General features: G+C 42.2%; 1 long non-coding RNA gene across 1 annotated transcript in view; it reads left to right on the top strand.

Moving 5' to 3' along the window:
* Positions 1-25864, top strand: part of LOC308621567 — a 44336-nt gene extending 18472 nt beyond the window's left edge. The window contains exon 3 of the long non-coding RNA XR_014016485.1: positions 25124-25864. This is a non-coding gene — a long non-coding RNA (uncharacterized lncRNA). The remainder of the gene's footprint in view (positions 1-25123) is intronic.
* The last annotated feature ends 1685 nt before the right edge of the window (positions 25865-27549 follow it).

Raw genomic sequence — 27549 nt, 5'->3', positions numbered from 1 at the left:
AATTATCAAACTGGAAAGTGTGACTCCTCCCATTTGTCCTCCTTTTTCTGGATTGTATTGGCTATTCTGGGTCCCTTGCAATTCAATATGGATTTAGAATTGGCTTGTCAGTTTCTACAAAGAAGTCAGCTAGGATTCTGAATAGATATTGCTTTGAATCTGCAGATCAGTTTGGGGATTATTACCATCTTAATATTGTCTTCTGATCCATAAACATGGCATATTTATCCATTTGTTTAGCTCTTCTTTAATTTCTTTTGATAATGTTTTGTAGCTTTCAGCATATAAATTTTGTACTTCTTTGTTAATTTATTTGTAAGTATTTTATTCTTCTTAATGCTATTGTGAATTGAATTGTTTTCATAAATTTATTTTTGGATAATTTATTGCAAGTGTATAAAATACTATTGATTTTTGTGTAACTTATCTTGTATCCTATAACTTTGCCAAACTCATTTATTAGTTTTACTAGGCTTTTGTTGGATTCATTAGAATTTTCTATGTACACGGTCATGTCATCTGTGAATAGAGATAATTTTACTTCTTCTTTACAATCTGGTTTCCTTTTATTTCTTTTTCTTCACTAATTGCTATTTACAAACTAAATATTTGTGTCTCCCTAAAATTCATATGTTTAAGTCCTAATCCCCAATGTGATAGTATTAGGAGGTGTGGCCTTTCATAGGTGATCAAGTTATGAGGGCAGAGCCCTCCTGAATGGAATTAGTGCCCTTATAGAACAGGCTGTAGAGAGACCCCTTGACCTTTTTGCTGTGTGAGGACACAGTGAAAAGACTGGTCTATGAACCAGGAAGCTGTGCTCACCAGACAGTCTGTTGACTCCGTAATCTTGGACTTCCCAACCTTCTGAACTGTGAAAAATAAATATTTGTTGTTTAAGTCACCCTTTCTGTGGTATTTTTAAAAATAGCGTCTCAAATGGACTAATTGCCCTGGCTAGAACATCAGTACAAGGTTGAATAGAAGTGGGCAAGAATGGACATCCTTGTCTTGTTCCTGATCTCAGCAGGAAAACTTTCAGTCTTTCACCAGCAAGTAGGAAGTTAGCTCTGGGATCTTCATAGGTGCCCTTTATCAGGTTGAGGAAATTCCCTTCTGTTCTTAGTTTGTTGTCTGTTTTTATCCTGAAAGAGTGTTGGATTTTGTCAACTGTTTTTTCTGTGTCTTTGAGATGATCATGAAAGTTTTGTTTTTATCTATATATAATGTATTACATTAATTGGTTTTCCAGTGTTAAACCAACCTTGCATCCCTGGGATAAATTCCACTTGGTCATAGCTTTTATATATTACAGGAAGAGAAAAGAGCATAGAGGAGTATACATGGGGGTTTTGTGGCCCATGCCAATAAGTAGAACATATTACTACCATTTACATTAGTGAGAAGAAATGATGTGTCTCACTCACCAATGGAATGTAAGTGTTCCCCTGAGCTGCAAGGGGTGCTGGGAAATGCAGTTTACCATGTGCTTAGCAGTTTCCCCACATGGATACTTTTTCTCATCCTTTTTTTAAAAATTGAGTATCGTGAAATTATTCAGTTATATATATACATACATATATATATATATATATATATATATACACACACATTCTTTTTCATATTCTTTTCCATTATGGGTTATCACAGGACACTGAATATAGTTCCCTGTGCTATACAGTAGGACCTTGTTGTTTATCCATCCTCTATATAATAGTTTGCATCTGCTCATCCCAACCTCCCAGTCTATCCCTCCCCCACCCCTCCTCCCCCTTGGCAACCACAGGCCTGTTCTTTATTTCTGTGAGTCTGTTTCTGTTTGATAGACAGGTTCATTTGTGTCATATTTTAGATTCCACATATAAGTGATATCATACAGTATTTGTATTTCTCTTACTAAGTGACTTAGTATGATCATCTCTAGGTCCATCTGCCACATGGATACTTTTAATTTTCTCAGAGCTTATCTGTATTTTCTAACTTCCCACAATGAGTTTATATTTATAACACCATATAAATATAAATTTAATTAAAAATAGAGACTAGGCAATGAAAAAGTAGAGATAGAATGTATATGAACAATTCTTTCTGAGAAGTTTTGCTGGTGCCACTTCTGGAGGAGGGGACTAGGTTAAGAGAAATATGGAGATTATTGTTAAATATGGAGATTCTAGCATATTCTTGCAAGCTGAGAATTATTCAAGAGGGAGGAAACAATTGATGATGAGTTTTTGAGTTGGCTGTCCTTAAAACCTTTATGGACTCTCTTTCTTACTAGAGAAAGGAGAAAGAAGAAAAGGAAAAAAGTTGAAAAATGGTCATCCATTCTATTTCCACTCACTTGGGATTTCAAAGCTTTTCCTGAAAGACTTGTAAGCAGAAAAAAAACAGTGTTTATTGAGCTTGACAATGTTAACAAATTGTGAAAATTTTAAAGGTAATTATTGTTGTTTTTCTAAAAAATTCCTTTGATATGCTAATAGTTTTAATTAGGGCCACTAACTACAGAAACTTAGGTTGCAAAGAACACCAGAACAACACACTGATGTGCAGAGTGTGAGCAGATTGCTATTTACCAACGAACTTTATGACACAAAAATGAGACCATCATGCAGTGGGGCTACCCTCACTAACTTTCATGGAACTAGCTCCAATATCAGACAATCTTCTGAAAAATTTCATAAGTGATGAAAAGGAGGTCCCATGGGAATCTATTCAAAGGAAAGGGTTAGTTTTCACTGAGGCAGTGGGCATCAGCTTCAGGGAGGAAGTGGCATTTGAGCCACTTCTGGAAGGCCAGCAGGATGTTGACAGGGTCCTCGGAGAGAAGACATTATGGGCTGGGAGTGACAGTATGGCAGGAAAGCAGAGGACAGGTTTTGGGAGGATCTAGGAATTGGCTTGACTATGGCCGGTGAACATGAAGAGAGGGATCAGGCGAAGGTAAGTCCAGGGAGTGTGGTGACCGGCACAGCATGGAGGGTCTTGAATGCCAGCTTAAGGCACTGCGCTTTCTGCTCTGAGTCCTGACCAGTGTTTAGAAAAACTTACCTACTAATAGCGTGGAGAGGGAGGTGAGGAGGGGGAAAATGCTGGAAGCAGATTAGAGGGAGGTGACTGCCACCCATGGTTTGTTCAGGAGGTAATGGAGACGTTGTCTACAGTTGACACAGAAAGATGTCGGGGAGATATTGAGACTCCCCTGGAGTGTGAGGAAGAGATTTTGCAACTTCCAGAGGGAACGGAGTTGTGATCACAGGTCCAAGGGACTCTCTGATCCTTCCCTACATGGGGAACAGAGAAAGTTTGAGGTAGATGCCATTTTAAGAGCCAACCTGTGGATTCTCTTTCCAAAGAGCACCCTTGCAAACTCTCAAGGGAAACCAATCCTTCATGCTGTTAAAGTTTCACAAGTTGTGGCATAGATTGTTCTTCAAATGCCAAATCTACCAAAGAACAGATCACCAAGAGGCACCCTGAGGTTTGCAGCTGGGGCATATTCTTGCTCTGTATGTAGCCTTGGAGGTACTGAGCTCTGTCGCCTCTAAGGCTGGATGCTGCAGCCCTGCCCCATCCAGCCACCTAACTCTCCCCTGTAAAGTCCTGTTCTTTAGTGGGATTAAGTCACAAAGGTCCTCGCAGGCAAACACGCCAGGTGAGCCCCAGAGAGCTGCCCTGCCTGCCCTGGCTGGCTGATCCTTGGCGTTTTGCTCCAGGCACTTCCCTCTGTGAATGTGTTGTTGGCAACCTCACTCTCCGGATAGCCCAGTCCTTTGTTCATTTATCACGTTGTATTCATGTAGCAAGTCTTCACCGAGCACTTTCAGGCTGTCTGCTTCCCTGCAGGGGTCCAGCAGTGGACCTCACAGACATGGCCTTGTTGGTGTAGACAGGCAAACAGACTGGGAACTGTAAAACTCTACAAAGAGTGTTCCGCTGCAAGAGTAGGGGGATACACAAAGTGCCAAGGGAACAAGGGAGGCGTGTCAGAAATGCTTCCAGAAGTTAGCGACCCGCAGAGAACTTCAGTCATCTTGGATGAATTCCTCTCTCATACTCCAGTCCCCACACATAATCATCAATAAATTCTGTTGGGGCTTCCCTGGTGGCGCAGTGGTTGGGAGTCCGCCTGCTGATGCAGGGGACACGGGTTCGTGCCCCGGTCCGGGAGGATCCCCCATGCCGCGGAGCGGCTGGGCCCGTGAGCCATGGCCGCTGAGCCTGCGCGTCCGGAGCCTGTGCTCCACAACGGGAGAGGCCACGGCAGTGAGAGGCCCGCGAACCGCAAAATAAATAAATAAATAAATAAATAAATAAATAAATTCTGTTGATTTTCCTGTATAATCTCTGTCAGGTCAGTTCTTTCCTTTCTACTACCTTCTTATAAAGGAACTTTCACAATAGCTTCCCTGGAAGGCAGGTGCTTAGAGGAGCCAGGCAGGCCTGGGCCTTCCAGCTATGTGGCCTTGGGCAAGTTATTAAACCTCTCTTGGTCTCAGTCTCTTCAACTAAAGAATGGGGACAACAAAGCCTCCCTCATAGATATATGATGAAGAACCAATAAGATAATACTTTAAGAACACCCCCAGGCCTGGCATTTAACAGATAACCATTCCAGTCTCTTCCCTGTGCATGCAATGTCTTCCTTTGTTTAATATACTCTACCCACAGCTGCTGAATTTATCTTCCCCTAGCTTTAATCTTATCTCTCCTTTGCTTGAAAACTTTCAGATTCCTGTAGTCTATAGAATAAAGTCTGAATCAGTCAGGAAAGAGGCGCACACCCTAAGGGATGAGGGAAGAGAGTGTAAGGAAGGAGAAAGACTCCATGGGCACAGGACAGGGACCCAGATAATGGAGGCCGCTGGGCACCTGGAAGGTTCCCTGGAGAAGTGATCTCTGAGCTGCGGTGGTTTTTTTTTTTTTTTTTTTTTGGCCGCTTGGCCTGTGGGATCTGAGTTCCCTGACCAGGGATCGAGCCCACACCCCCTACATTGGAAGTGCAGAGTCTTAACCACTGGACCGCCAGGGAAGTCCCCATTTTTTTTTTTTCCCTGAGCTGTGATCTGAAGGATGAAAGGAGTTTACTAGGTCAAAAGAGGGGCAGAGGTGGGAGGTGGGAAGAACATTCCAGCGAGGCTGGAGTGCGGAGAGCAGGCAAGAACTAGGGGATGTGAGCCAGGGGCCCGCCCAGGACACAGAGCCTGGCAGGCCAAGAGTTTGTGGAATAATTTCCATGTATGAGCCAACGGGAGCCATGGGAAAGTTTTAAGCGGCTGTTTGTTTAGACATCAATTTCTCTTGGTAAGAAGGACAATCTCTGTATTCCTTATAGTAAACAACAAAGGTGCTCAAGAAATTTGACTGATGAAGTGGATGCAATTGTAATTGTAGAAAGAGCGGAAAAGAAATCTGGGAGTTGAATTTCCTGATTGTTTGGGTGAGAGTCCATTGAGACTGCGGCGCAGTTCACCAGCCACAGAGTGTCTGAGGGCTGCTGCTGAGATGGAGTTTGAGTTGATCTTGCTCCCCAGGAACATGCAGCTGTGACTAAAATACCCTGCATTTCCCCAGAGTAAGAAAACTCACGCTATCCCAGAGACCCAGGCAAAGGGGAATTAGGTCGCTTGCACCGGAGCCTGGGGACCAGAAAGCTGATGGAGGCTTTGCAGGTTCTTGGGTCTCTATGGAAACAGGCATATTCTGGGGAAGTTTTTTTCTTGGAAAGAAGAAGAGTGTTGGCTGCTTCCTTTCCTTTGGACACGCTCAGATGCAAGATTGTGAAGCAGCTGTCTCCAGGTTCACTGCAGACAAGGGGCCATTCTACTGTTTCTGCCCTCTCACTCCAGTTCGCCCTCCTGTAGCGCTCACTGGAGCTCTAGTACCTGGTGTATCCAGCTGTCCCACAAAGAGTAACGGGCTCAGTAACGGGAGACACAAACCACAGAACCAAGAGCCGTGTGCCTAGTTCATCCTTGGATCTCCGGGCCTAGGATAGCATCTTCCACAGAGTGAATGTTCAACCATTTGTAGCAAAAAGAGGTGTGAAAAATGGAAAGGGATGATAGCCAAGTTCCCAGGTGGCCCTCTTCCTTAGAGTTGAGAAGAAAAAACACATAGCTCAGGCCTCTCAAATTCTGTGCGCATACAATTGACTAGAGTTCTTGTTCTGATTTAGTAACTTCGGGGTGCAACCAGAAGTTGCATTTCTAACAGGCTCCCAGGTGATGCTCCCTTGGATCAGCCACTGGGTAGCAAGGAAGTAGATGGAAGAGCTGACTACACAAGTCAAATTCTGAGAAAGGGCAAAAGTCACTTATAACATTTTATAAGTTAGTAGCCTGCCTAACTCACCCACAAGGTAAATGTGTAAGCTCAGGTTCACATGCATAAGGTTTGGTGTATTTTTGGAATATTGATTTTATCTATGTCTGTGAGAATATATGTACATACAAACCAACCATATGTATTGAAATTCATCTCCACACCCAACAGATTAATGGTCAATTCAATAGCAATTCACAGCATATAATTCCAAGTGATTGTGTAATTATTTCAGAATCATTAAATAGCTGTAGTTTTTTTCTTTTTTCTTTTTTGTCACAGCTTCATTCATTCAACAGGCATTTGTGGAATATTTACCATAAAGCCTCTGTCTGGGCATTGGAAGGCACTCTTTCCGTTCTCCTTGAGCTCCTGGTCTGGTGGGTGAGACAGAGATAAAACAAATAATGACAGCGTAGTGTGATGAATTGTCCATTCTGTCCAACAGAAATATAACGTGAGCCGCAAGTGTGTTTTAAAGTTTTCTGGTAGCCACATTAAAAAGTAAAAACAAACAGGTGTAATTAATCACACATTTTGTTCAACCCAGTATATCCAAAATAGTTTCATGTAATCAGTATGAAAAGGTATTAGTGAGGTAGTTTACATTTTTTTTCCTGTTGAGTCATCAAAATCTGGCATGTACTGTATTTGCCCTGACACCGCATCGCAAGTTGGACCAGCCACATTTCAAGTGCTCCGTAGCCACCTGCGCCTGACGACTACAGCTGGACAGCGCGCGTCTGCACCATGGGGTGTCCAGCACCTTCACTGGAGGCTAAAACCCCCAGCATTACACCCCTGTGAGGGTCTGTGAACACATTACCCAATGTCTCCTAACTCTGCTTTCCTCTGGGGCTGTTCTGAGGATTTAAAGAATGAATGACACATACTACGTCTATCAAGACCTATGACCTGTTTTTATTTTTTTTTCTCTTTTCCCCTAAATACACTAACTAACCTTTGGAATCCTCACTTAGTAAGAAAAACCAGAATTAATTTGATCAGTTTTGCTACGGTCATTCACACGTAGTTGTAGATTGGGAATTTGTCTTAATGGAGAAGGGCTGGTGTATATATATGGTGCTCACTATTTGTCGACCACTCAGAAGTCATTCCTAGGGAATTCCCTGGAGGTCCAGTGGTTAGGACTTCGTGCTTTCACTGCCAAGGGCCTGGGTTCGATCCCTGGTCGGGGGACTAGGAACTAAGATCCCACGAGCGGCGTGGCGTGGCCAAAAAAAAAAACAAAGTCATTCCTAGACCCCTTTCTCCTGATAGGCTTTTGCTGTTGCTCTAGAGGCCAGAGTACCATATAAATACTTGCTAGTAGAGGCCTTGCAAACCAGTTCTGTCCCATTCATTCTTTCATGCTTCCATGTGCCAGGCTCTGTTCTAGTCACTGGGGGAGACAGATGAAAAAAGATAAATAGGTATATATGTTAGATAATGCTATGCAAAAACAGGAAAATAAAACATGGAAGGGAATGGGGGAAGGGAAGTTGGAATTATGAATAGTGTGGTCAGGGAAGTTCTCTCCACAAAGTTGAAACATGAGCAAAGGTTGCAGAAGGTTGGGGAGCCAACTGTATAGTTATAGAGGGAGCAGCATGCTAGGCAGAGGGAACAGCAGGTGCAAAGGCCCCAAGGTGGGGAAGCCTGGCCTTATTAAAATAGTAGGAGCCAGTGTGGCTGGAGCAGTGGGCAAAGATTGTGCAGTGGGGGGAGGTCAGAGAGGAAAGGAGGTGGCCAGGTCATGTGGGCTTCTCAGCCCCTCTGAGGAGTTTGGATTTTACTCTGGAGTGTGTGGGGAAGCTACTGGAGTTCAGGGCAGAGCTGTGGTATGATCTGATTTTCACTTGAATGTGCTCCCTCTGGTTATAGAAAAGACAGAAGGGGGCAAGAGGAAGAAGGTGGGAGAGAAACTAGAACGTCATGGGGGTGATAAGACGGTAGCTTGGACCAAGGGTGGTAGTGGAGGTACGTGGACGCCAGCTGGATGCTTCTGGAAAAGGTTGTGATTTTCTAATTAAAAGAGCCAGACTGTGCAGAAGCGGTCCTTCCCCTTGGACTCTTCTTCATGGATGTGACGACTTGATTTGCAGCAGCCGTTTGTGGTTAAAAAACATCCTGGGGGCTTCCCTGGTGGCGCAGTGGTTGAGAGTCTGCCTGTCGATGCAGGGGACACGGGTTTGTGCCCTGCTCCGGGAAGATCCCACATGCCGCGGAGCAGCTGGGCCCGTGAGCCATGGCCGCTGAGCCTGCGCATCCGAGCCTGTGCTCCGCAACAGGAGAGGCCAAAAAAAAAAAAAAAAAAAAACATCCTGAGACGTCGGCCTGGGGCTTTGTCGATTCCCTGAACCAGGGCCAGTGATCACCCATCTCCAGGTTTCTTGTGTTTTGTGACTCAACAAAGCTCTGCTGCCTGCAGCTGTTGTGTGTTCAGTGACACGGCGCCCCCGATGACGCCCTCCCTCTCCTGGTCCTCTCCACAAGGACCCCAGGGGCCTGCAAGGCCAGACTCTGAGCTGCTCTGGAGAAGCAAAGGGCCCCTGTGTGATTGCAGGAGGAAAAACGATCTGAAATGTGTTCTCTCCTAATCCCCGTTCATTTGAGCTAATCTCCAAATGGACGACATAATCAATTCAAGTAATAAATATGGCTTATTCAAAGGGCTGAATAAGTGACTGGAAGCAATTCCCCAAACTGTTTTCCATTGAATAATTTAAATTATGCAAGGGCATGGAAATTTTTCAACAAATAAAATGTCAGAAAAATCTATTAAAGATATGTCTGCATGTCTTTGAAAAAATTATTTATTTGAAAAAGCCCAACTCAGCAATAAAAAATAAATTACATTTCCATTCTTGCTGTTGCTCCCTTTGGGAAAGAGCCTATTACTACCACTTCGTGGACAAATGGAACCAGCACATTTCCGACTAAATGGCTCTCCAGGTTATAGCCATGAGGTTTAGATGACAGGATGATTCTACACTGAAAAAGAAATAAGAAAAAAATTCCCTGACTTAATGTTGCTCAGATAATGTATCTGCTGTTTGGTTTCATCCATGGAGGTTTTTGCAGTCTAAGTTTTCCCTCTGTGACTCTGAGTGACAGACAACTGTACTCTGAGGTTTTGGAGTTCGTTAGGGCCATTTAGACCAGCCCTGTGGGAATCAAAAGTACGCTGGAATCCCTATTTCTATTTTCATCTTATCCAGAGCAGAAGGGCTCAGAGGAGATGGCACCTCCAAAAAATAAGCTAGAAAGTTGACCAAGGGAATGTAATTTTTTTTTTTTTTTTGGCTGCGATGGGTCTTCGTTGCTACATGCGGGCTTTCTCTAGTTGTGGTGAGCGGGGCTACTCTTCATTGCGGCGCACAGGCTTCTCATTGTGGTGGCTTCTCATTGTGGCACACGGACTCTAGGCGTGTGGGCTTCAGTAGTTGTGGTGCATGGGCTCAGTAGTTGCACCTTGCGGGCTCTAGAGTGTGGGCTCAGTAGTTGTGGCGCGCGGGCTTAGTTGCCCCGTGGCATATGGGATCTTCCTGGACTAGGGATCGAACCCATGTCCCCTGCATTGGCAGGCAGATTCTTTATTTTTTTTTAACATCTTTATTGGAGTATAATTGCTTTACAGTGGTGTGTTAGTTTCTGCTGTATAACAAAGTGAATCAATGATACATATACATACATCCCCATATCAGGCAGATTCTTAACCACTGGACCACCAGGGAAGTTCGGGAGTGTAATTTTTGAACTGTGAATTTAGAGACCTTCTGAGTATATTCTCTCCAGTGTGATGCAGCTTTGTGAATCAGCTTCAAAAGTTGGTTGGGAATAGGTAACTAATGAGAGCCTACTGCAGAGCACAGGGAACTCTACTCAATGCTCTGTGGTGACCTAAGTGGGAAGGAAATCCAAAAAAGAGGGGATCTCTGTATACGTCTAGCTGATTCACTTTGCTGTACAGCAGAAACTGACACAGCAGTGTAAAGCAACTCTACCCCAATTTAAAAAAAAAGAAAAAGAAACTTGGCTGCGGTTGTGTTTCCATCACCCTCCTCCATACTGGTTTCAAAGCAGCTAGATGGACACCTCTTTAAATAAAGACCATATAGCTTAAATCACATTCTTTTTGTCTCTGTTTCTTCCTTTTCAACTCGCTGCCTTTGTTGTAGCTCACAGTGCTGGCCTGGGTTTTGCTAACTGCCTCAGGCAGGGCAGGATCTGTGTTTTCCTCTCTCCAGATGGGCGTTAGCACACAGGGCTTGCACGTTTCTGCGGAACCGGGCCGACCATGTTTACCTCCAAGCAGATTCACTGCCTGGGAAACTTGGAATGGGGAGAGACAGTCTCTCCTCACACTGAGTCCAGACCTCCTTCCCACTGAGAACAGTTAGAGCTATGCTTTCGTTGCTTAAAAGAAGCCATTGCCTCTGACCCCAAATTAAGGAAAAAAAAAATCAATTGCCCACATCAGTTGCCTGCTGCCCTGGAGGCAACTCGTGGCAAGCTGAAGTGGGTCGTGGCAAGCTGAAGTGGGAGCCCGTGGCTGAAGTCGAAAAACAGGACTGAAACAACGCCAAGGGCTGCTTCCTCCAAACACAGCGTAAACTTCAACTACGGCGCCTGCCTTCATCCTGTAAGCAAGGGAAGTGGGTAAAGAGCGCGGCTCTTGCTGGGAGTGAGGTCAGGGGTGGAAGGGAGGTTGGTGGGTGGGGGTTCTTTTCTTCCATGGTGAGAGCAAGTTTACCAAAGGTTACAAAGGGAGCGCCTTGGTAACAGAGGTTTGAGTATTTTCTATCTGCCAGACATCAGACCAAGCACTTTATATGTTCTAAGTCATTTAATTCTCAAAATCACCTAATGATGGAGCTACTCTTTTCACCCCCATTTTACAAATGAGGCAACAGACGCTTAGAGAAGTTAGGTAACTTGCCCAGGGTCACAGGTAGCCAGTGATGCCATGGGATTTGGAGGCAGCCTATCAAGGCCACTGCTCTTACCCTCAACGGGACTGCTTTGAGGGAGGCCCTCTTGGCTTCCGCAGATGCTCAGGGTGTGTAGAACTGGATTTCTGTCTCGTGGTGACCTGAAGTTTGCTCTTCATCCAGGTGTGGCACCTACTCCCTCAATTCCTCTCCCCCTGCTTCGTCCCCAGTCACCCCTCTGTAAACAGTGTCTGTGAGGGGTGTGCCAGTGGTTGCCCTGAAGGGGGAACTTGCCTCAGGAGCTTGCGGTCTGTCTGTAGTGGGGCACTGGCTGGGAGCCCGCAGCTGAGCCTGGTGGCCCTGGGCCCTGAGCAGTCCTCTGGCCTTCCGGCTTTCTCCCACTCAGAGGTAACCCCAGTGTGACTTCACCTCTGGTCCTAATGACATCTGATCAATCCTTTTAGCTTCCTGACATAGCCAGAGGGGATGGCAGTAGGCACATCAGTCAAAAGTGATGCAGGAGTGAGGAAACCCAAAGGGGAATATAAGGGGCCACACCTACTCCAGTCCTGCTGCCATGAAACCTGGTCACCCAGGGTGCTGGGCTGCTGACTGGGAGGATACTGAAGCTGACGTGGTTTCTGGACCCCCCCAGGGAAGGGTCACTTTCCCACCACCCCTGCACCCCCATTCCTATCCCGATTTCTGAAATTCCATAATTGTAGGCTTACTTTTTATTTTATTTATCATTATATTTTTTAAAATTGTTATCAGAGTATTGTTGATTTACGATGTTGTGTTAAGTTTCAGGTGTACAGCAAAGTGAATCAGTTATACATATACATATATCCACTCTTTTTTAGATTCTTTTCCCATGTAAGTCATTACAGAGTATTAAGCAGAGTTCCCTGTGCTATACAGTAGGTCCTTATTAGTTACCTGCTTTATGTGCAGTCGTGTGTATATGTCAATCCCGATCTCCCAGTTTGTCCCTCCCCCCCTTACCCCCTGGTAACTGTAAGCTTATTTTCTACATCTGTAACTCTATTTCTGTTTTATAGATAAGTTCGTTTGTTCCCTTTTTTTAGATTCTGCATATATGCAATATGTGATAATTGTCTTTCACTGTCTGACTTACTTCACTCAGTATGATAATCTCTGGATCCATCCATGTTGCTGCAGATGGCATTATTTTGTTCTTTTTAATGGCTGAGTAATATTCCATTGTATATATGTACCAATTACTTTTAAATTTAAGTATTCTTAAATGTCAATCATGGGTTATCTTAAAAATCAACAGATTATCTTCGTACCAAAAAAGAAAGGAGAAAAATTTTATTTTGATAGAATGATCCAGACTTTTGAAATCAGAAAATCTGTAAGGAACTTATTTTAATTATCCCATACATGTAAGGTATATGTAATTTCAAAAACTAACATTTTATTTTGAATTACATGTGATAGTGACTGTGGGACATCAAGGTCTTTTTATTGCTTTTAGTGCTTTAGGTCTTAATTTTTACCTAGTTAAAATAGAAATACTCTTGGGAGACTACAACTTTGTATTAGTTTTCTATTGCTGTGTAACAAATAACTACACAATTACAACTTAACACCCATGAATTAGCTTTGTGCTTTTGAGTAAGGCACTTCATTCCTGGACCTCAAGTTTCTGATCTGTTAACACGTGCAGTGGTTGAAATGGAAATGTTTTCTAATGATCTTATCAGTTTAGACATTTTGAAACTTGGTTCCAAAACCACAAAAGACTCTCTAGCTTTATAGGTACTTGGCATTATTTATAAGGAAGAGTCATGAAAAGAAATGAGAATGGCTCATTACAGTGGAAACCTATTGAATGTGCACTGTTGATGGAGCCCCGAGGGTCACCTTTGTGTCTGGAGGATAGTGTCTGGAGGGTAGCTTTCAAAAAGTAATTTATGTCAGAGAATAAGTGGGACAAGGGTGGCCAGACTGGTGTTTCACAAGATAATTCATTCAAGTACTCTTACCCCTAAGCGTCTGGATACAACTCCAGACACAGCTGGGGTTTCAAAAATCAAAGTGAAAACCAAACAATAACAAAGCTTCTCATATTTGGGAGCAAAGCAGGTGTGGAAGCCACGAGCGCCACGTCCCAATATTCCTGCTTCCCCTCGTTCAGGCAGGAGGGTTGGACTTCCCCAGCCTCTGCGGGTGGACATCTCATGTGATCTTTTTGTCCGTGAGATGCGAATGGAAGAGGTGTAGGCCACTTCTGGGTGGAAGTGCTTAAGAACTGATGAGTGATTCTCCACGTTCTCGCTTCCTCTCCTACGGCGGTCATGCAAGTAGGAGGTGATACAGGCTGCAACACCAAGGACAGCTGCCTGGAAGGTGCCAGAACTGGCAGTATACTTTGCATGATTGAGAAATAAGTGATTGTTTTAAGCTTTTTAAGATATCTGGGGTTGTCAGCTACTGCCGTGTAACCTAGTATAACCTGACTGATACAGAAAGAAACAGACCACAACATTTGGTGAATGGAGATTGTGATCTAGAGGAATATCAGTTTACAGACAAAAGGAGAAAAAAAAGCCCTGATAATCCAAATTCCTGGGTGAAATATTATGATTTTTCTTTTTCTGCTTCATTCCAGGCTTGAGGGAGTCAGTGAAGTGTTAAAAAGCAGACAGCAGGGCTGTGAAAGAGATGAAGAATTAGTCTGGATTCACAGATTGAACTGCCAACCTCTGGCCAACTGAGAGTTGGCTGGATTTGCAAGCTTGGCTTTCTAAGGATATACCTTTTATAACCTTGTCTGAAGTCTTCTTCTGGTTCACTACTTGTTTTAGTTCTGATGGGCTGCATGCAAAAAAAAAAAAAAAAAGAGAGAGAAAAGAAAGAAAGAAAGAAAAAAGCATTGGAATTCTATCTTTCAACTAAATAATGTTGGATTTTTTTTTTTTTTTTGAGTTCTTGTTATGTTTGGGCTGATGTGTTTTGGCCATCTTCTCAAAAACCTTTTCCTGCTGCTTCTTACTCAGATCAATTTCCTGGAATTCCTCCGAGCTAACCCTTTGCTCTCTGTCTTTCTTTTCTTCCTTCAGAGGAAAATCTGTCACAAGCCAAACATCAATCCCCAAATCTAAAATTTAGGACTTCGTCTTCTGGAAACTGAGCCTGCATTGGTCTTCTCAGTATATCTCATTCTGTGAGATAGTTATTCTCAGACCCCAGAAGAGATGACATGAAGTTCAAAAGCAGGTAGAAGTAAGTTAAGAGAAAACTTAAAGAAAACCCATTTGTTTTCCTGTTTATTTTTATATCAAGTACTAGCTGAACTCATTTTCTTTATTTTTTAAATTTAATTTTGTATCAGCAATGTACTCACGTGATTAAAAATTGCAAAGGTAGAAACGGATATACAGTAAAAGGTCTCATTCTCACATCCATCTCCCAGCCACCCAGTTCCCCTCTCCAGTGTGATTAACTTATGTACCTTTACAGGTATGTATTATGCACAAATAAGGACATCTCTTAAGTATTCCTTCTTTCCTCTCATTTATACAATTGGTAACGTTCTATCCCTCATTATGCTCCTTGCTTTTCTCGCTAATGGTTTATCTGTCTTGTAGACCTTTCCACATCAGTACGTAAGGAGCTTCCTCATTTTTAAAATTCCGTTAAGTTCATTTAGCCAAACTCTGTATCGATGGGCATTTAGGTTGTTTCCACTCTTCGCTTTTACAAAACCATGCTGTGATGAATACCTGTCCTTAAGTCGGTTTGCATCTGTGTGAGTATATTTGTGGAAATAACTTCTAGGCGTAGAATTGCTGGGCTACCGTATTCATTTAATGGTGAGGTTACAGTGTCACTGAGTGTGACGGCAGAGAGCTCAAAAATCCATTCCCCCAAATCACAGCGCTCAGAGCCTCGCATGGACAACTGTTGCGAGCTTCAAGTGTGACCACATTGTACACTCACAAAGTATATTTTTGTGTTGAATGTGTGCCTGGCCCTACGTAGCAATAAACAAAATATGTCAGAAGGATGCCTCCCTAAGCAGCGTGTCAGGCAGTAAGGGCAGTGTGGTGGTTAATTTTATATTTTATGTGTCAGTTTGGCTGGACCATGGTAAGTAGTTGTCTGGTTACATGCTAGTGTAGATATTACTGTAAAGTTTTTTAGTTTCTGAATATCATTAACATGTACAATCGGTTGACATTAAGTAGAGCAGATTACTCTCCGTAATCTGGATGGGCCTCATCCAATCAGTTGAAGGCCTTAAGAACAAAGACTGATGTTTCCTGAAGAAGAAGGAATTCTCCTCAAGGTTGCAACATAGAAACTTTTTTGAGTTTCTCTTTGCTACCCTGCATAATTCAGACTCAAGCCTCAAGAACATCAGTTCTTACTCAAATTTCCAGCTTGCTGGCCTGCCTTACAAATTTTAGGCTTGCTAGCCTTCACCATCATGTGAGCCAATTCCTTAAAATAAATCTCTCTCCATATCTATCTATCTATCTATCTATCTATCTATCTATCTATCTCCTGTTGATTCTGTTTCTCTGGAGATATCTGAATAATATAGGCAGGAATGATGATCCCCACCCAACAGATGAAGAAGCAGAGGCTGAGAGGGTCCATATCCCTCTAGAGCCCCGACTCTAAAGCCAAAGCTCTTTCTACTGCCTTCAAATGTAATTAAAACTCAAAATAGGGTATACACAGTGACAATCCCATTATAGAACACTAGGCATGCCCATCAAGGTGCTTACTCTGTCTATAGACTCTGCTGTAGGAAAGTCATGGGTTGGAGTGTGAGATCTCCCCGGTTACTGTGATTGGATCAGAGATGTCAGTGGGACATAATGGCAGCCAGTCTGCAGACTTGTCACTGATCAATGGCATGGCCAGACATAGAAAGATAACCTGGGCCTTTGACATTCATGCAGAGACTGAGTAACAAGGCAGTAAACAGTGGGAGCAGAAGCTGATGGGCTGTGATACAGGGAGAAACAGGGCAGGTCACAAGAAGATCGATGCAAGCCAAAGTTGTAAGAGAACAGAACAATGAAATAGAGCAGAGAAGCAAATCCAGTGGGATGCCGTGGGCAGTGGATGACATGGCTAGGCCCCAGAGCTGCCTCAGGTCCTCATGGTGTTGCAGCTTCACAGGTATCCTTAAAGCAGACTCACTTTTTCTTCGTGAAACTCAACTGAATTTCTGCTTTTTACAACTGATTTTTACATTCCTGAAACAGGAAAATTTCACACAGAACTCCAAAGACAGATCTTGCAAAGGCCAGTTAGAACCAAGTCAGTTCAGCTTGGAGTATTAAAGCTGGAGACAGGCTTATCTTGGTCTAACTGAAGGTTGGGAAACTAAGTTGCTCTCATTTTACTAAAATCGACATTTTATAGCTGGAGAGGAATTAGTGAACATTCAGGCCACACCTGGTTTGCTGAGATCAGAGAGTAGCAGTAGCTCCCCCAAGGTCACATGGACGTTTGCTGCAGCGGGACAGGAAGTCTTTCCACTCATCTTTGTTGCCTCTTCAGCAACACTTGCAAAATAGGCAGGTCTACTTTCCTGATTACTCAAGTTCTTTAAACCATCTCTCTCTCTCTGAAAATTAATCTCTTTGGTGGTTTTAGAATTGTACGCATTATATGCTTTTACGGTCTCAGAAAAAAAAAATCTCAAACCCTAGGAAGTATTTTTTAAGGTCTGTATCAGCCCACTTGATGTGTAATAGAACAAGGTTGTTTGTTTGTTTGTTTGTTTCTTTTTTTTCCTCTCTCTCTCCCCCTTTCTTTCCTTCTTTCTTTCTTTCTTTCTCCGCACCACTTGGCTTGTGGGATCTTAGTTACCCAGCCAGGGATTGAACCCAGGCTCCAGCAGTGAAAGCGCTGAGTCCTAATCACTAGACCACTAGGGAATTCCTGATAGTTTTTTTAAAACAAAATTTAAAGATAAGGGGAAATTCCTCATATTCCGAGAACTGAATAGAACATATCCAAGTGCTAATTTGGGGGTTCAGTCAAAACCTGTAGCATCCAGTAAGGTCATGCAATCGGTGTGGAAAATTCAACTCTTGGGAAGGAAATGGCTAAGCTGCTTTCATATTTTAAGTATGGACAATTCTCCTGAAAACCTAATTGTTTTGATCTCTGTAACAGGCTAAAAATCTCAGTGGCTTAAACAAAGTAGAAGTTTATTTCTCTCTCACTTATCAGTTTAGTTTGGCAGTGTAGAACTCCACCATAAGAAGGACCCAGGTTCCTTCTGTCTTGTTGCTCTGCTATCCTCAACACACAGCTTCTGCCTCATGGTCAAGATGGCTGCTCTAGCTTCTTCCACCATGCCTTTAATCCTGCAGATGGGGAGTGGTCAAGGGGAAGGGAAGGCTGGCCTTTTCTCTTTAAGGGCGTCATCCTGAATTTGCACACATCACTGCTGCTCACATTCTATTGGTCACCGTTTAGTCATGAGGCTTTACCTATTAGCAAAGGAGGCTGGGAGATGTAGTCTTTAGAGAGGCAGTCAGGTCCTTAACTAAAATCCTGTTACTATGTAATAATGGGAGAATAGATCCTGGGGGGATAGCTATCAGCTCTGCCACAGGGCCCAAGGTATTGCTTGCCTGCTTTCTTTTTCACATCTGAGAATGATGAGAAAGTTCAGACAGTTATTGTTAATAAATATTGAAAATTCTCATGCCTATGAGAAGGTAGTGTGAGGTACTTTGGGAGTACAAAAGGGAGAAAGAACCACCCTCTGCTCTCAAAATATTTACTCTCGAGTTGTCAAGTCATATACTGCACTAATTAAGAGTAAAAATGTATATATGTTAAAGAAAGGTCCGAGAGCACTCTTTTTCTGAATTACTGTGTAGGTGACTTTGATGGATTAATCTTATAATCACTATAACCTGAATAAATTGTGTGACACCTCAAAGCTCAGTTTGGACTGGATGTTATGTCCAAGGAAGCAATATGGTGGCAAAAAGGTTATAAAAATACTTTGCCTGTTTACTCAATTTCTTACGGAAATGGAAAAGAACGTAGTGTGTTCTTAATACACAGCCAGCCTCTATTAGAATAGATTTTTCTCCCATCACTGCTACTTTTTTTTTAACATCTTTATTGGAACATAATTGCTTTACATTGTTGTGTAAGTTGCTGCTGTATAACAAAGTGAATCAGCTATATGTATACATATATCCCCATATCCTCTCCCTCTTGCATTTCCCTCCCACCCTCCTTATCCCACCCCTCTAGGTGGTCACAAAGCACCGAGCTGATCTCCCTGTGCTATGCGGCTGCTTCCCACTAGCTATCTATTTTACGTTTGGTAGTGTATATATGTCCATGCCACTCTCTCATTTCGTCCCAGCTTACCCTTCCCCCTCCCTGTGTCCTCAAGTCCATTCTCTACCTCTGTGTCTTTATTCCTGTCCTGCCCCTAGGTTCATCAGAACCCCCCCCTTTTTTTTTAGATTCCATATATATGTGTTAGCATACAGCATTTGTTTTTCTAATTCTGACTTACTTCACTCAGTATGACAGTCTCTGGGTCCATCCACCTCACTACAAATAACTCAATTTCATTTCTTTTTATGGCTGAGTAATATTCCATTGTATATATGTGCCACATCTTCTTTATCCATTCATCTGTCGATGGACAGTTAGGTTGCTTCCATGTCCTGACTATTGTAAATAGTGCTGCATTGAACATTGTGGTACGTCTCTTTTTTTTTTAATTAAAAAATTGTTTTTACTTTATTTATTTATTTTTGGCTGTGTTAGGTTTTCATTGCTGCATGCGGGCTTTTGCTAGTTGCAGCAAGCAGGGGCTACTCTTCGTTGTGATGTGGGGGCTTCTCATTTCAGTGGCTTCTCTTGTTGAGAAACATGGGCTCTAGGTGCATGGGCTTCAGTAGTTGTGGTGCATGGGCTTAGCTGCACCACGGTATGTGGGATCTTCCTGGACCAGTGATCAAACCCGTGTCCCCTGCATTGGCAGGCAGATTCTTATCCACTGCGCCACCAGGGAAGCCCACATGTCTCTTTTTGAATTATGGTTTCCTCAGGGAATATGCCCAGTGGTGGGATTGCTGGGTCATATGGTAGTTCTATTTTTAGGTATTTTAGAAACCTCCATACTGTTCTCCATAGTGGCTGTATCAATTTACATTCCCACCAACAGTGCAAGAGGGTTCCCTTTTCTCCACACCCTCTCCAGCATTTATTGTTTGTAGATTTTTTGATGAGGGCCATTCTGACTGGTGTGAGGTGATACTTTATTGTGGTTTTGATTTGCATTTCTCTAATGATTAGTGATGTTGAGCATCCTTTCATGTGTTTGTTGGCAATCAGTATATTTTCTTTGGAGAAATGTCTATTTAGGTCTTCTGCCCATTTTTGCATTGGGTTGTTTTTTTTTTTTGATATTGAGCTGCATGAGCTGCTTGTAAATTTTGGAGATTAATCCTTTGTCAGTTGCTTCATTTGCAAATATTTTCTCCCATTCTGAGGGTTGTCTTTTCATCTTGTTTATGGTTTCCTTGCTGTGCAAAAGCTTCTGAGTTTCATTAGGTCCCATTTGTTTATTTTTGTTTTTATTCCATTTCTCTAGGAGGTGGGTCAAAAAGGATCTTGCTGTGATTTATTTCATAGAGTGTTCTGTCTATGTTTTCCTCTAAGAGTTTTATAGTGTCTGGCCTTACATTTAGGTCTTTAATCCATTTTGAGTTTATTTTTGTGTATGGTGTTAGGGAGTGTTCTAATTTCATTCTTTTGCATATAGCTGTCCAGTTTTCCCAGCACCACTTATTGAAGAGGCTGTCTTTTCTCCATTGTATATTCTTGCCTCCTGTATCAAAGATAAGGTGACCATATGTGTGTGGCTTTTCTCTGGGCTTTCTATCCTGTTCCATTGATCTATATTTCTGTTTTTGTGCCAGTACCATAGTGTCTTCATTACTGTAGCTTTGTAGTATAGTCTGAAGTCAGGGAGCCTGATTCCTCCAGCTCTGTTTTTCTTTCTCAAGATTGCTTTGGCTATTCGGGGTCTTTTGTGTGTCCATACAAATTGTGAAATTTTTTGTTCTAGTTCTGTGAAAAATGCCATTGGTCGTTTGATAGGGATTGCACTGAATCTGTTTGCTTTGGGTAGTATAGTCCTTTTCACAATGTGGATTCAGTCCAAGAACATGGTATATCTCTCCATCTGTTTGTATCATCTTTAATTTCTTTCATCAGTGTCTTATAGTTTTCTAAGTACAGGTCTTTTGTCTCCTTAGGTAGGTTTATTCCTAGGTATTTTATTCTTTTTGTTGCAATAGTAAATGGGAGTGTTTCCTTAATTTTTCTTTCGGATTTTTCATCATTAGTGTATAGGAATGGAAGAGATTTCTGTGCATTAATTTTGTATCCTGCTACTCTACCAAATTCATTGATTAGTTCTAGTAGTTTTCTGGTAGCATGTTTAGGATTCTCTATGTATAGTACCATGTCATCTTCAAACAGTGACAGTTTTACTTCTTCTTTTCCAATTTGGATTCCTTTTATTTATTTTTCTTCTCTGATTGCTGTGGCTAAAACTTCCCAAACTATGTTGAATAGTAATGGGGAGAGTGGACAACTTTGTCTTGCTCTTGATCTTAGAGGAACTGGTTTCAGTTTTTCACCATTGTGATTGATGTTGGCTGTGGGTTTGTCATATATGGCCTTTATTATGTTGAGGTAGTTTCCCTCTATGCTTACTTTTACATAGTTTTTATCATAAATGTGTGTTGAATTCTGTCAAAAGCTTATTCTACATCTATTGAGATGATCATATGGTTTTTCTCCTTCAGTTTGTTAATATGGTGTATCACATTGATTGATTTGCATATATTGAAGAATCCTTGCATTCCTGAGATAAACCCCACTTGATCATGGTGTATGATCCTTTTAATGCACTGTTGGATTCTGTTTGCTAGTATTTTGTTGAGGATTTTTGCATCTATGTTCATCAGTGATATTGACCTGTATTTTCTTTTTTTGTGACATCTTTGTCTGGTTTTAGTAACAGGGTGATGGCGGCCTTGTAGAATGAGTTTGGGAGTGTTCCTCCCTCTGCTATATTTTGGAAGAGTTTGAGAAGGATGGGTGTTAGCTCTTCTCTAATTGTTTGATAGAATTCGCCTGTGAAGCCATCTGGTCCTGGGCTTTTGTTTGTTGGAATATTTTTAATCACAGTTTCCATTTCAGTGCTTGTGATTGGTCTGTTTATATTTTCTATTTATTCCTGGTTCAGTCTCGGAAGGTTGTGCTTTTCTAAGAATTTGTCCATTTCTTCCTGGTTGTCCATTTTATTGGCATACAGTTTCTTATAGTAATCTCTCATGATCATTGGTATTTCTGCAGTGTCAGTTGTTACTTCTCCTTTTTCACTTCTAATTCTGTTGATTTAAGTCTTCTCCCTTTTTTTCTTGATGAGTCTGACTAATGGTTTATCAATTTTGTTTATCTTCTCAAAGAACCAGCTTTTAGTTTTATTGATCTTTACTATTGTTTCCTTAATTCCTGTTTCATTTCTTTCTTATTTTTAAACAAATATATTTTATTTATTTATTTTCGGCTGCGTTGGGTCTTCATTGATTCATGTGGGCTTTCTCTAGTTGTGTGAGCGGGGGCTACTCTATGTTGTGGTGCACAGACTTCTCATTGTGGTGGCTTCTCTTGTTGTAGAGCACGGGCTCTAGGCGCATGGGTTTCGGTAGTTGTGGCACGCTGACTCAGTCGTTGTGGCTCGTGGGCTCTAGAGAGCAGGCTCAGTAGTCGTCGTGCATGGGCTTAGCTGCTCCATGACATGTGGGATCTTCTCATACTACAGCTCAAACCTGTGTCCCCTGCAATGGCAGGCGGATTCTTAACCACCATGCCACCAGGGAAGCCCCTCTTTTTCACTTTTTTCTGATCTGATCTTTATGATTTCTTTCCTTCTGCTAACTTTGGGGGTTTTTTGTTCTTCTTTCTCTAATTGCTCTAGGTGTAAGACCAGGTTGTTTATTTGAGATTTTTCTTGTTTCTTGAGGTAGGATTGTATTGCTATAAACTTCCCACTTAGAAGTGCTTTTGCTGCATCCCACAGGTTTTGGGTCATCGTGTTTTCATTCTTTTGTTTCTAGGTATTTTTTTATTTCCTCATTGATTTCTTCAGTGATCTCTTGGTTATTTAGTAGCATATTGTTTAGCCACCATGTGTTTGTATTTATTACAGATTTTTTTTCCTTTAATTGATATCTAGTCTCATAGCGTTGTGGTCAGAAAAGATACTTGATATGAGTTCAATTTTCTTAAATTTACCAAGGCTTGATTTGTGATCCAAGATATGATCTATCCTGGAGAATGTTCCATGAGCACTTGAGAAGAAAGTGTATTCTGTTTTGTATGGATGGAATGTCCTATAAATATCAATTGAGTCCATCCTGTTTAATGTATCATTCAAAGCTTGTGTTTCCTTATTTATTTTCATTTTGGATGATCTGTCCATTGGTGAAAGTGAGGTGTTAAGCCCCCTACTATTATTGTGTTACTGTTGATCTCCCCTTTATGGCTGTTAGCATTTGCCTTATTTATTGAGGTGCTCTTATGTTGGGTGCATAAATATTTACAATTGTTATATCTTCTTCTTGGATTGATCCCTTGACCATTATGTAGTGTCTTTCTTTGTCTCTTGTAATAGTCTTTATTTTAATGTCAATTTTGTCTGATATGAGAATTGCTACTCCAGCTTTCTTTTGATTTCCATTTTCATGGAATATCTTTTTCCATCCCCTCACTTTCAGTCAGTATGTGTCCCTAGTTCTGAAGTAGGTCTCTTGTAGACAGTATACATATGGGTCTTGTTTTTGGATCCATTCAGCCAGACTATGCCTTTTGGTGGGAGCATTTAATCCATTTACATTTTAGGTAATTATTGACATGTATGTTCCTGTTACTATTTTCTTAATTGTTTTGGGTTTGTTATTGTAGGTCTTTTCCTTCTCTTGTTTTTCCTGCCTAGAGAAGTTCCTTTAGCATTTGTTGTAAAGCTGGTTTGGTGGTGCTGAATTCTCTTAGCTTTTGCTTGTCTGTAAAGATTTTAATTTCTCTGTCGAATCTGAATGAGATCCTTGCTGGGTAGAGTAATCTTGGTTGTAGGTTTTTCCCTTTCATCAGTTTAAATATGTCCTGCCACTCCCTTCTGGCTTGCAGAGTTTCTGCTGAAAGATCAGCTGTTAACCTTATGAGGATTCTGTTGTATGTTATTTGTTGCTTTTCCCTTGCTGCCTTTAATATTTTTTGTCTGTATTTAGTTTCTGATATTTTCATTAATATGTGTCTTGGTGTGTTTCTCCTTGGATTTATCCTGTATGGGTTTCTCTGTGCTTCCTGGACTTGATTGACTATTTCCTTTTCCATGTTAGGGAAGTTTTCACCTAATCTCTTGAAATATTTTCTCAGACCCTTTCTTGTTTGTCTTCTTCTTCTGGGACCCCTATAATTCGAATGTTGGTACGTTTAGTGTTGTCCCATAGGTCTCTGAGACTGTCCTCAGTTTTTTTTCATTCTTTTTTCTTTATTCTGCTCTGAAGTAGTTATTTCCACTATTTTATCTTCCAGGTCACTTATGCCTTCTTCTGCCTCAGTTAATCTGCTATTGATTCCTTCTAGAGAATTTTAAATTTCATTTATTGTGTTCATCATTGTTTGTTTGCTCTTTAGTTCTTCTAGTTCCTTGTTAAATGTTTCTCCATTCTATTTCCAAGATTTTGGGTCAACTTTACTATCATTACTCTGAATTCTTTTTTAGGTAGACTGCCTATTTCCTCTTCATTTGTTTGGTCTGGTGGATTTTTACCTTGCTCCTTCATTTGCTGCATATTTCTCTGTCTTCTCATTTTGCTTAACTTACTGTGTTTGGGGTCTTTTTGCAGGCTGCAGGTTCGTAGTTCCTGTTGTTTTTGGTGTCTGCTCCCAGTGGGTGAGGTTGGTTCAGTAGCTTGTGTAGGCTTCCTGGTGGAGGGGACTGGTGCTTGTGTTCTGGTGGGTGGGGCTGGATCTTGTCTTTCTGATGGGCAGGGCCGCCTCCTGTGGTGTGTTCTGGGGTGTCTGTGAACTTATTATGATTTTAGGCAGCCTCTCTGCTAATGGGTGGGGTTGTGTTCCTGTCTTGCTAGTTGTTTGGCATGGGGCGTCCAGCACTGGAGCTTGCTGGCTGTTGGATGGAGCTGGGTCTTAGCGTTGAGACGGAGACATCTGGGAGAACTCTCACCAATTATATTACGTGAGGCCGGGAAGTCTCTGGTGGCCCAATGTCCAGAACTTGGCTCTCCCACCTCAGAGGCTCAGGTCTGACACCCGACTGGAACACCAAGACCCTGTCAGCCACACGGAATTATCAAGGCAGTGGTCATTGGCAAGTGAAAGCACAAGAGAAGAGTCCTGTGCTATGCCTGGTCCTGCTAAGCAATTTTCAGGCTTCAGCTCATTCTGGCAGTGGAATGACTGGGTTGGCGACAGGAGATAAGACAGGGTCCGTGAGGCGGGCGGCGCTCAGCCGATGCATGGCCTGAGCAGCCCAGTCGAAGCCCTTGGGGAAGGCCGACAGCAGCCAGGATTCCGGCCTCCTGCGGCTGCGGCCTCTTTGGCGTCTCCCTCCGGGAGTCATGTCACTCTCACTCCTGCTTTGGTAGCAGTGCCTTTACCCTTCATCAATGCCCCTTTTAATAGCCTTTGCCCCTAAAACTCTTTCTCTTCTACTCTCATTTTCCTGTGCCTGAAAACCATCTCCTGACAGTTGTAAGCATAATTGTTCTCTGCTTTTTCCCTTTTGCCCTATCCAGGACCTTCATAATGCACGACAGCCCAAGAGCCCCGGCTTGCAAGAATTTTTCCCTCTTAGATGCCGGAGTGAAGAGTCACACATACATTTTGGTCCCTGTTTCACAATAATATTTTTGTCTCTGTTAAATATGGTAAAATATACTGGCCCGGGGTTGGGGTGGGTGGTCTGGAGATCTGCCCCCACTGGATGCATCACTCTGGAAAAGTCACTGAACCCTAGGATTATTTGGTTGCTTAACTTGTATAATAAGAGAAATGGATTGGTTGGATCTTTGAGGTCTCTGATTGTATAATTAGTGGAATCCTGAGTAATCCTGGCCTTAGGTGAGGGCAGGCGCTGAGTGGAGGAGGGGGCGTGGCACCATCTGTGTGGTCAGAACAAGGCAACACAGCTAGAGAAAGCTCTCCCTGCTCGCATGATTTTCAGTTCAAGTGCAGAACATTTGGCGCTATATTGAAACATGAAACATGTCAAGGATGGTTAATCCGTCTATAACAAAGATAAGAACATTTTAACACTTCGAAAGGAAAGTTTCCTCACCCTGCATTCCTTGACTGTGGTAGCTCACTTTTTCCTACATTCTTTTCTTTTCCTTTTGTTAATCTTTACCACAGCAACTAACTACAGCTTGTGATCCCTAATGTGGGTGTGGCTGTCCCATGGCACTCTTTCCCGCCGAGGATTGGCAGGTAGCAGGAACTATTTCTGTAAGCATATGAAATGCTCACATGTCTGTCAAAGTACCCTCTTGCATTAACTTTCCTGTTGCAGTGTCACCTTGGGCTTTTCATTTTGGCAACAATTATATTGAGATGTACCTCACATACCATACAATTTACCCACTCGAAGTGTGTAAGTCAGTGTGTTTTAGTATATTCTCAGAGTTGTGCACCCATCACCACAATCCATTTTATAATATTTCCATCACCCCCAGAAGAAACCCTGTACCCATGAGCAATCACTTCTCATCCCCCTTTTCTCCAGCCCCTGGCAACCACTAATCTACTTTCTGTCTCTATGGATTTGCCTATTTTGGGCATTTCACGTCAATGGAATCTTACACTGTGTGGTCCTTTGAGACTGGTTTCTTTGATTTAGCATAGTGTTTCACCATTCACCATGCTGTAGAATGCATCAGCACTTCAGTCCCTTTCGTAGTCAAATGGTGTCCCATTGTATGGATATAGTTCATTTTGTTTACCCATTCACTGTTCATGGACCGTTGTTTCCTTTTCCCCCCCTCTATTTTCTCAAACTTAGTCTGAAACTTTTGCTAAGAAATATTATGATTCCCAAAGTCATGGGGTCGGAAGCTCACAGCTGTTTCCTTCTCCAGAATCTTTGTATATGCAGGGTGGAGGGGCACCCCTAAACTGTGTGGTAGAAGCCTGCATAAAAGCTGGTTGATCCTAGTTATAAGAACATGAGACTTTGAGTTAGACAGCCTGATTTAGAATTCTGGTTTTACCGCTTTATCTCAAGTAGCAGTTAGCCTCTTTAAGCTTTGGTGTTCTTGTCTTCAAACTGGGAATTATACTAGTGCCTATCGATGGCAGAGACTGCCAGGCAGCCCTTAGTTACCACTGTCACTTATAAGGTGACAGAGACCTACTTTTTGTCTAGGTATAGGGCTGCCCAAGATGGAGGCTGCATTTCTTAGCTCTTCTTTGAGCTGTTCTTAGTGTCTACCTTCTGGCAAGCAAATGATAGACAAGGAAAAGCATCCTTAAGTAGCTTTTAAGAGCTTGCTTTCTTCTTTTTTTTCTTTTTTTTTTGCGGTATGCGGGCCTCTCACTGTTGTGGCCTCTCCCGTTGCGGAGCACAAGCTCCGGATGTGCAGGCTCAGCAGCCATGGCTCACGGGCCCAGCCGCTCCGCGGCATGTGGGATCTTCCCGGACCGGGGCACGAACCCGCGTCCCCCGCGTCGGCAGGCGGACTCTCAACCACTGCGCCACCAGGGAAGCCCTGGACTTTGTTTTTTTTCCTACTAAAACAATATTGTGATAAACATCTTCATGTATGCAGCTTTTCCCATATTTTGTATAAAGGTAGGATTATCAAGTCAAACAATATAATCTTTCATTTGGTCCCTGAAATATGTTGCCAAGTAGCTTTCCAAAAGAATTGTATCATTTTAAAATGCTATATGCAGTATAAGTGACTGTATTTTCAATACACCATTACTAGCAATGTAAATTACCATTAGACTTTTATTTGTTAACTTAATATGTAAAATGTATACCTTAAAGTTTTTTTTCATTTGCATTATTTTTATAATTGGCAAAGTCGCCTTTCATGTTTGCATATTTTATTATCTTACTGTCTGCCTAGTTTATCTGCTGGGGTCATAATGTATTTATTGCAAGTCACATGCACTTCTACATGCTAAAAATAATCACTTCTAACTATATTTGCCCAGCCTA

The sequence above is a fragment of the Mesoplodon bidens genome (assembly GCF_964165515.1).
Source record: "Mesoplodon bidens genome assembly, chromosome: 8".
Lineage (NCBI taxonomy): Eukaryota > Metazoa > Chordata > Mammalia > Artiodactyla > Ziphiidae > Mesoplodon > Mesoplodon bidens.
This window is presented reverse-complemented; position numbering and strand designations above follow the sequence as displayed.